This window comes from Equus caballus, chromosome 15, assembly GCF_041296265.1.
Source record: "Equus caballus isolate H_3958 breed thoroughbred chromosome 15, TB-T2T, whole genome shotgun sequence".
Lineage (NCBI taxonomy): Eukaryota > Metazoa > Chordata > Mammalia > Perissodactyla > Equidae > Equus > Equus caballus.
This window is the reverse complement of record NC_091698.1, coordinates 49,322,336-49,332,212: the sequence shown is the minus strand read 5'-3', so window position 1 is coordinate 49,332,212 and position 9,877 is coordinate 49,322,336. Positions and strand designations below refer to the sequence as shown.

The 9,877-nt window shown below is 42.2% G+C and overlaps 1 pseudogene; it reads left to right on the top strand.

Moving 5' to 3' along the window:
- Positions 1–6,195: 6,195 nt before the first annotated feature.
- Positions 6,196–6,703, top strand: LOC100629747 (small ribosomal subunit protein uS17m pseudogene; annotated as a pseudogene).
- The last annotated feature ends 3,174 nt before the right edge of the window (positions 6,704–9,877 follow it).

Here is a 9,877-nt window from a genome sequence, read left to right as displayed (position 1 = left end):
AGAAATAGGAGAAAGGAACCAGGAATGGAAAGTGAGAGGGAGAGATGGAGAATATTCAGAGAAGAGGATGAATTTAGTGTGGCTAGGAAGTTTAGCTTCCTTCCACTCTCCAGGACCCTCTTTTTCCTTAGTAAGAGAACCAAATTATTAATTCAGAGTAAACACTATATTTCACAGACTCCCTTGCTGCTAAGGATGACCAAGTACCTACCGGTAAAACCTAGGAGGATGCTTATGAAAGTATGGAACTTACTTCCTTAAGTGCTTTTCTCTTTCCTGTTCAAAATCCCATTATTTAGAATGCAGATGTAAGCATCCTGGACAATGAAAACAAGGCTTACACCACAGGGATGGTGGTCCAGATAGCTGGAAGGATAACGGGCTCATGATAATGCTGGGGTGTTCATACCAGCACAGAACTGACTAAATCTACACTTCTCCCAAGTGACATAAAAATCAACCTCCATCTGATTTAAGTCACTGTTTACAACGTTCCGTTCCTACCTAACTGGGCAGCCAGAATGACTCAGTAACAGCCAGCTCTGACTGCATTTTGTCTTCCACATAATCCTCAACTCTCCAACAAAGGCTACGTTGTCAAACTACATAAACAGGATATCAGCATTCTCCAGTGTATTAGGACCTTAACAAAAATTGAATCTGAACAATTCTAGTTTAATCTGTACCACCCTATGAGGAATTTTTTTTTAACCCAACCTCAAGGTGCATGCTTTTTATCATAGGCAAGTTTTCCTTGTTATGGATAAGAATTGCTTAAATGTTCTTTTTGGCTATTGTGACATGGAATACAATAATAATGTACTACACTATTAATTCTAGTTAGTCAAGGGTCTCTGTGTACTGAATTAAGTAGTTTACAGCATGATTTTATTTAATCCTCTTAACCCTATGAGATGGGTGGTAATATTCCTGAGGATCACTTTTCTAGTAAATAGTCAGCCTGCCATTCAAAACCAGGCTGGTTTGATTTCTGAGCATGAGGTCACTAGGGTACACTATTTTGTAAGCTTCTGGGGTCTCTTTCACCTTTGTATTTAAAGTGACAAGAACAAGGATTGGAAGGGGTACCCCTGAATGATATCTAGATGGAACTACCCCGTCTCATCTTTCCTTTATCCTCTGTATGTCTACTAATGTACAAGGTGTGTTTGAGGACAAGGACCATTTAGCTCCATTGTAAAGAGAATTCTATCTAAGCACACAAAGTTTCTGGATGTTTACCTTTGCCCCTAAAGCTAAAAGGCAATAGGTATGGCAGGTGCATGCAATAAAGCTGTCAGCTTCCACACACTGCTAGTTAGAAAAGATCCCAAACTGGCAGCCAAGATGGGAGTTCTGAGGCTGTGGATAGTGGAGAAGTAAGTACTCTTGGTTCTGTTTCAAAATTGGGCTCTCTCAAATGTTTACACCAGAAAGCTAAAATTAATAGATGGTTTGTTGGGATTCAGCTTGCAGAAAGCCAGGGTTAGAAGAGCTCTCAGTGTGAAGCATTAAAATGCATTCCTACAGCTCTTTTTAGTTAGCAAGTGGGCTGACCAAAGTCTTCCACGAATTTCAAGGACGGACAGTTTGAGCATCAGTAAACAGTAAACAACCTAATGAATGCATTTTGCTTTTTAACAGCATTGAAAAAATATGGAACAAAGAAGGTCATCTTCATCAGGACATACACAGAAACTTAGAGAATCCTTGAATTAGAATAGGCATTTCAATTTTAGTGTCATTATTTTTGGAATACACCAAGAAAAAGTGTCTAAAGACTCTTAAAATGGCAGTTTGTAAAACAAAATATACCTCCTTTAAAAGAACTTTTTGAGCCCTAGAGAGAGGGCAGGTCTTCGAATAAAATATCCTCAGGGGTCAATCAGTATTTCCATGGCAACATATCACCAAACCAAGTAGGAATATCCCCCTTCTCCAATACAGTGCAGTAAGGTTACATTTGCTTAACATAATTGTCACTACATTGTCACTCGTCCATAACTCAGCACGAAGTCTCGCTGCGTGATCCTGTTTCTGAGTACTACTGAGGCTCCCCGAGGAAGGTCCAGGTTTCACAAAGTTCTTCTTGGTTTTTGCTCATCTCTTCAGCTAGGCATCTCACTTCCACAGGCTGCATCAACTGATGCTAGAGTCTGTAGGCTGTGCCCCTCCACAAGGGGGCTCCAGCTGGCCTGCACGTTGTAGGGGCTTGTCTGCCTCTCCACGAGTCCCTCACCATGGGACAGAGAGGAAAATCTTCCCTCTTTGGGTCTAGGACCAGGCTACATGCATTTTCTCCCGCAGAATTCCCTCATCTCTCACCCACTCAGAGGCGTTTATTAATATTTCTCAAAGTCTGAGGTTTTTCATTCTTTAATGGGTGGGGCAACAGTACCCCACTTCAGAATGACTTATGCCCAGGAAGCCTAATACCTTCTTCCATCCAGAGAAAGGTAAGAAGCAGTTGGCCCTAATGTGTATGGTCTTGAAAATGTGATCTTCAGTCAGTAAATCTTGGGCAGAAATAGACACACGCATCTACTAAAAGTACACACCTATTTTTAGGGATCATTCATAATCCACCTTTGGGATATGTCTGTTGTAAGGGGAGAGGATCCCTTCTGGCTGCAAGGACATGGTCTCACTAAAGATATATCAAATTACCAAATTAATCTCAGTTTGAAGCATGACCAGTCAAGTAATGGTGTCTTCTCAATGAGCAATGAATAATGAGTGGATATTATATATACTATGTGTATATATACATATATGCATACATATATGTATGTTACACATATACATACACATATTATATCTATTTATATATTATATATAATTGACATATATACACATACATTACATATAATATACATATATATTATATACACATATGCATACACATAATTTACTTTATATACTGTGCTGGGCTGAACAACGGCTCTAAAGATACCCAGGTCTGAACCACTGGAACCTGTGAAGACTGCCTTACATAGCAAAAGGGACTGTGCAGATGTGATTAAGTCAAGGATCTTGAGATGAGGAAACAATCTTGAGTTACCCAGGCGGGCCCTAAGTGTAATCACACACGGCCTTGTAAGTGAGAAGCAGAGAGAGAGAAAGTGGTGATGTGACCATGGAAACTGAGACTGGAGTCAACTATAAAGATGGAGAAGCAGTCACAAGCCCAGGTCACTAGAAGCTGAAAAAGGCGAGGAAAGGGATTCTCCCTTCAGAGCCTCCATTGGGAACCAGCCCTGCCGACGTCTTGACTTTAGTCCAGTGACACTGATTTTTGGACTTCTGACTCCATACCTATAAGATGACACCAGACTCTCCTTAGGATTGCTGCCTTGGGTCCACCCTGGACTCTTTACGTTTCTGCTCCCCGGCGTCCCACCCACACTGCCTCAGATCATCTTCTAGAATCAGCTTGTGGGAACTCCAGAGTAGGTCTTGTTGCCTTCTCACTTCCAGGCCCTCCACTCTGGCCTCCATCTGCTTTTGAACTGCAGGGTCCACTTGCCAGCCCTGCACTGTCATGCTGAAGGCGCCTGCCAAGTCCTTCCTTGGGGAACTTGGCATTTTTGAGGAGTGAGATTATTTGTGGTAAAATGAGATGTTTGGATTACCATGGGATTTCTCTTCATTGTTCTCTCTCCATCCCTTATTACAATGGAGATATTCCACAGGAGTTGACAGTCTAAATGCTCTTTTCAGAAAAGATTCCTTCATAGTTTAAAGAAAACCTGTCCCCCTCTTTGTCTTCCTGGCTTGCAGCTGAGAGAAACCTGCCCAGCTGTGGAAAGGGCGATTAACACTATTGATCTCTTCTTCCTCCAAAGAATTCTCTCTGAGCCCGGGGTCAAGAATCACTTTTCTGGAGAATTTAGCTCCACTGGAACTGAGAATGCTTCTCCTTTGGTGTGTCCCAGTGGAAGCATTTTATTCATGTAGATAATAAGCAGAGGCAGCCGCTGGCTGGCTTGTTTACATACTTAGCTAATAGGAGCGCTGTGCTGCTCCCCATCCGTGCCTGCGGCTCTGCCAGAAGGGAGATACCTCTGGGGCTCACAGAAGAAATGTCAGACCACACTGTTCAGCCCAGATATTGTATTTGCAGCTACCCCCTCCAGAGCTTATGAGCGGAACAAAAATGAAACCAATTTCCTCTGCTTTGTACAGACTTCTACTTTTCATTACTTTGCAGATTGAAAATCCAGGGATTCTATAAAAACAGTCATTGAAGGTGGTGCCATTGTTTTTACCACCTAATACTGTTTATTTAACAAATATCTATTTAATGCTTACCGTGTACCAGTGCCATGTAAGTGCTCAGGATTCAGCAGTGACTGAGACAAAGTTGCAGGCCCCATGGAGCTTATAGCCTAGATCCATCAATGAAACAAAGAAGTAAGAGCACATACATAAACATTTTCTGACAGTGATAAGTGTTATGAAAAAAGTAGAGCAGAGTAAAGGGTCAGCAAGTGACAACTCATGGAAAGAGGCAGAAAGGGATTGGAGGTGGTTTAGTTTGGGAGGTCAGGGACAGCTTGGCTTCTTGGAGACTTGAAATGAAGAAGCCAGCTCTGCAAAGATATGAAAGAACAGCTTTATGAACAGAGGAATCAGCAAGTGCAAAGGCCCTGAGGTAGGAGTAAGCTTGGTGATAAGAGGAACAGCAAGAGGCTAGTGTGGCTGGAGTGAGTACGGGGAAAATGGCTACAGTTGGCATTGCTGAGGAGGCCACACGCCAGATCATAGAGGACCTCACAGGCCATAGTACGTGTGTGACTTTTATCCTAAATATGAGGGGGGTTTGCTGGAGAGTTTTAAGCAAGGAATTAATGTGTCTCTGAATTAGGATTTAAAATTAAGCGCTCTGCCTGTTGTATTGAGAATAGTCTGAGGGGTGGAGGGATGGACCAGGTTTGGAAGCCAGGTGACCAGCTACAAAGCTATAACTTGCTCTACTTTCTGGAAAATCTCCATTCCACTGAGTTTTTCACTTGTGTTTCCATATTTTTAATTGCTAAAAAGACTCTTTTGGTTCTCTTAATATTGCATTTTTACAGCATTCTTTTCTTATTTCTTAGATGAAATTTCTTCTCTTATATTTCAGAGGATATTATTGATACTGTGGAAGTTCTATTTTCTTTGAATTGGTCTCTATTACTAACAAATGTGTTTTATTTTATTTATTTATTATTATTATTTTGGCTTAGTGGTTACAGCATGGATCCAAGCCAGATTGCCTGGTTAAAATAACAGCTTCCCCACTTACTAGCTGGGTGACCTTGGGCAAGTTTACCTAATGTCTTTATGCCTCAGTTTCTTCATCTATTCAGTAGAGATAATAATAGTGTTAAATAGCCGTGGTGAGGATTACATGAGTAAATACACATAAAGTCCTTAGAAGAGTGCCTAGCTCATATATGTGCTCAATAAGGGTCAACTCTTATTTTTCTGTTTGCTTTGGTTATCTGGTATATTAGATGCTTTCCTCAAATGTCTGGGGATTCGTGACTCTTCGTTCAAAATCAAGAATGGGTCACTAACAGGCTGTCTTGGAGCTCTGGGCACAGGGGGAAGGCTTGTTTACTATGGGCATGGCTCTAGGATCCCTGGCTAGGCTATATCCTTTGGGAACAAAACCTAGTTTCTGTTCTTTTCTCTTGGGCTGGTCAGATTCACAGAGAAGAATCTCCTGTTATCCTGCCTGGAGGTTATAGGCTGAGCTGTACCATCGCATAAAAAAGGAAGGCGTTCTCAACATGCAGGTCGTAAACGTTCATGTAATCTCCCTGTTTTCTAGTGGTGCCCCATGAGTGTTACTCATTCATCCACCAACTGTGATTTGTGCCTCAAATCCAGAGTGCGTGTTTCATCCTCGCCAAAGAATAGCCTTCCAGTCTTCTCCTGGGTGAGTCGGGACAGACAGCCCACTCTGTAAGGTTGGGAGAAGATCTGGAGGCCAATTTTTCCTTCAACAGACTTTCCATCCCCTTGTTTTCAGTCTCATCTTTACTTTCACTTCCAAAGACGCCAAGTCCTACCAATTCCTGAGCCTTTTGGAGGTTCAGCGGCGCAAGCAGGGCCATTTCTCAGCTCTCCTCACTGATTTGAGGCATTTTGATTTTTTATATAGCTAATTCCATCTGCTCCCCATCTTCAAAATTCTATTGACATTTCTCTGTCCCATTTTCTTTTCTTTGTTAAAAATCCCTTTGCAATTGGGCTCCACAGGCCGCACGCCAGGAGAGCAGAGCCAAGAGGTGACCAAAGCCACATAATAATGTCAATAGCTCATTCATCTGTCCATGCAAATGGATCATGGGGAGGTGATTGGGACAGCGATGCAAAAAACTGCTAAAGTGAGAGTGGCCAGGCTTGTTCCGCATCCCTATTTATTAAAGTATTTTAATAAGCAAAAAACCTACTTTGCTCACGATGCTCTTCAGCAGTGCACAGCTGGGGATGTTGAGCTTCTCAAAGCTTTACCTGTCCCACGAATGAAGCATGTGAAACATGAACTGGCTGAGATCATTTTCAAAGTTGGACAAGTCATAGATCCAGTGACTGGAAAACTCTGTGCAGGAGCTCCCTACCTGGAGAGTCCAGTTGGTTTGGAAACCACCCACCTGACCAAAAACCTGGAATAACCCAGTGTCTCTTCAATACAGTGAAGGAGGATTGGAAGAAGGAGCCAAAGGGAAAGATTTATAAGTTTGCTTTATGGAAAAAGAAATTTTTCTAAGTTTCATCACAAACTGTCCAATTTCTCTTCTGGTATTTATAAAATACCTAAAAGTAAATGAATAAAGAGCTTGTTAAAATTTTTCATTAAAAAATCCCTTTGTGGTTGTTTTTATTGACACTAGGAAGGATCCAGAGACACATGTGAGTATCTAATCTGTCAGTGGTAACTGGAGATTCAGCCCCTTATTTTAGAGATTTGAAGCCTGGAGTCCAGGGAGGCTGCACAGCTGGTTAGAAACAACATGGAATAGGATTGGGTTCTTTGATTGTGGCCAAATATGCTTCCCACTTGTTTTAGTCTCTTCAGGCTGCTATAACAGAATACCATAGACTGCGTGGTTTATATACAACTGAAATTCATTTCTCACAGTTCTAAAGGCTGGGAAGTCCAAGATCAAGGTGCTGGCAGATTCAATGTCTGGTGAGAGCCTGATTCCTGGTTCATAGACAGCATCTTCTAGCTGTGTCCTCATCTGGCTGAGGAGGCATGAGATATCTCTGGGATCTTTTTTATAAGAACACTGATCCCATCGTGAGGGCTCTTGCCTCTTGACCTAAGCACCTCCCAAAGGCCTCACCTCCTCGTACCATCACATCGGGCATTAGGTTTCAACATATGAATTTTGGGGAGGACACAAACATTCAGGACACAGCACCTCTACTTCACCCTGACTCTGTGCAGCCTCAGGAGACTTGATTTGATAAAGTTGGGCAGATTTTCTTTGTGATCTCAACGGCCAAGAGCAAAGGGACCACTCCGGCCTCCACTTGTCATTAAAGCCTGAGAGAGCTCAGAAAGTTGTAATTCTTCATCTTCCCCATCTTCTTACCCATGAAGCTGTCATTAGCACTTTGAAGAGCAATTAGAGTTTCTTATTTTCCCTCACAGCAGGATAATACCTGAGGGAGGCTCCTTGCTCTAATAAATTAGTTTTCATAAAGAGGGTAAAATTATCCGGAATTTTTGAGTATCATGATAGATATTTCCTCTCAAGAATAAATACAACCAGGCTGTGAGACTATATGTATAAGACAAAGCAATGAGATGACATCTAGAGGGTGAGTTGGGGGAAATGGCACCAGTGGTAACCCAGTCAGGGCCAGGATCAAATAAAGCAAATTGAGAGGAGAACATGAGTGTTCTAGCAGGATGCGCCAGGGGTGGGGTGGAGGGGGAGAAATTGTTTGGAAATTTTATCCGCTGAAGATTTTATAATTTGGGGTTGTAAATATCCTAACTATGGAAGAGAAAATCTTGCAATAATATGTGTCAGAAGGCTTAACTCTTGATTCTTCTGTAATTCAGAACAATAGATACCTACGAAGGTTGGCTTCTTATCATTATCTACCTGTTAGCCCAAGAACACCTGGGCATGGCCCTGGCCAGGACCACTCCTGGTCCACAATGAACTGCAGGGAACCGGCTACCCAATGGCTGTGGGTCTCATTTCAGCAGTCATTGCAGAGTCTCCCCAAACCTGGGTTCCACCCTTGCTGCCCACTTGCTATGGATGCTCCCGTTCAAAAACACCTCAACTGAAGAGCATCTTTACAGAATTTTCAAGGCTTATAGTCAAACCACATTTGAGCTGGAGGAGATCTTAGCAGTTAATCTGAACTTTGTGTTTTATAGAAAAGAAAATTTTGTCCTAGGAATTTGCTTAAGCTTGCATAACTAACTGGTAGTAAACTTTTAGAAAAATTTTATTCTCCTTCAGAGACAGTTGCAGTGGAGGTTAAAAGTCATTAATTCATTCAACAAATATTCATTCCAGACCTACTATGTGGCAGGCAGTACTCTAGACATTAAGGATCCAGAGGTGAACAATAGGACAAAGCTTCAACTTCATGGAGCTCGTATTCTGATGGGGATTGACAGGGAATAAACGAGGGAACGAATATGTGATGTAGAACATGAAAAAAGTAAGAAAGGCTGACTGAGCAGGGAGGGATGGCTGTTTTAGATTGGTGGTCAAGGATGTTTTCTTTGAGGAGGTGGCACATGACCAGCTACCCCAATAAAGTGAAAGGAACAAGCTGTGGGAACATCTGGGACAGAACATTCCAGGTTGAAGAAGCAGCAAGTGCAAAAGCTCTGAAATGGGAAAAAGACTGGAGTGTTTAAGGAACAGCAAGAAGGCCCAGGTGAATGGTGCAGGGTGAATAGAATGGAGAACATGGTTGACAGGAACTGGGTAGCTGGAAACCAAATTACACAGAACCTTACATGCCTTGGAAGGACTTTGGATTTTATTCTAAGTGTATGCGAGGCAAGGGAGTAACTAACATGAATTGCTTTTTAAAATGATAACTCCCAGTGCTGTGTGTAGCATAGACCACGGTGGACAGGGGTGGAAGGGGGCGACCAGATGGGAAGTGATAGTCCAGGTGAGATATAGATGTATCATAGGCAAGGGAGGTAATGGTAGAGATGGGGAGAGGTGGATGGACTCATAGTTTGAATAAAAAGCTGACAGGACTTTATCAGTATTGGATGTGGTATAGGAGGAGATAGTTGTCAAGGATGCCTCCAGGACTTTTCCTGAAAAACTGAGCGAACGATGACACTTCATGCGATAGAATCACATCTGGGGAGGATCACGTTTTGGGAAAGTGGTAAATTGAGTATTTGGAAATGTTAAGTTTAAGTGAAGTTAGGATGAAGAAGTTGAGAACTCACTTGGATACACAACTCTGGAGATCACAAGAACGTTTAGGAGTGGAGATAGAAATGTTTGAGTCATCAATGTCTAGACAATATTTAATGTGATTGGATTGCATGAGGTTGCCTTGAAAGTAGGTGTAGGAAGAGCAGAGCACCAATGATTAAGTTCTGGAACAATCTAGCAAAGGGAGACTGAGTGGAGGAAGAGGATCCACTAAATGCTACTGAAAGGGAGGAAGCAGGGATGAAACAGGTGGGTCTGGGGACCGACATACGCCAGGTGTGCAGTTACCTTGGAAGCTGTACACATTCATTCATTCATTCGTGAATTCATTTATTCAAATGTTTATTTAAAGAGATAAGCTCCCCTCCCTTCCCACATAGGACTTAGGTTATTATGGGAGAAGGCAGGGAATAACCTAGCAAATCAAAATTAAGATAATCAGAAAT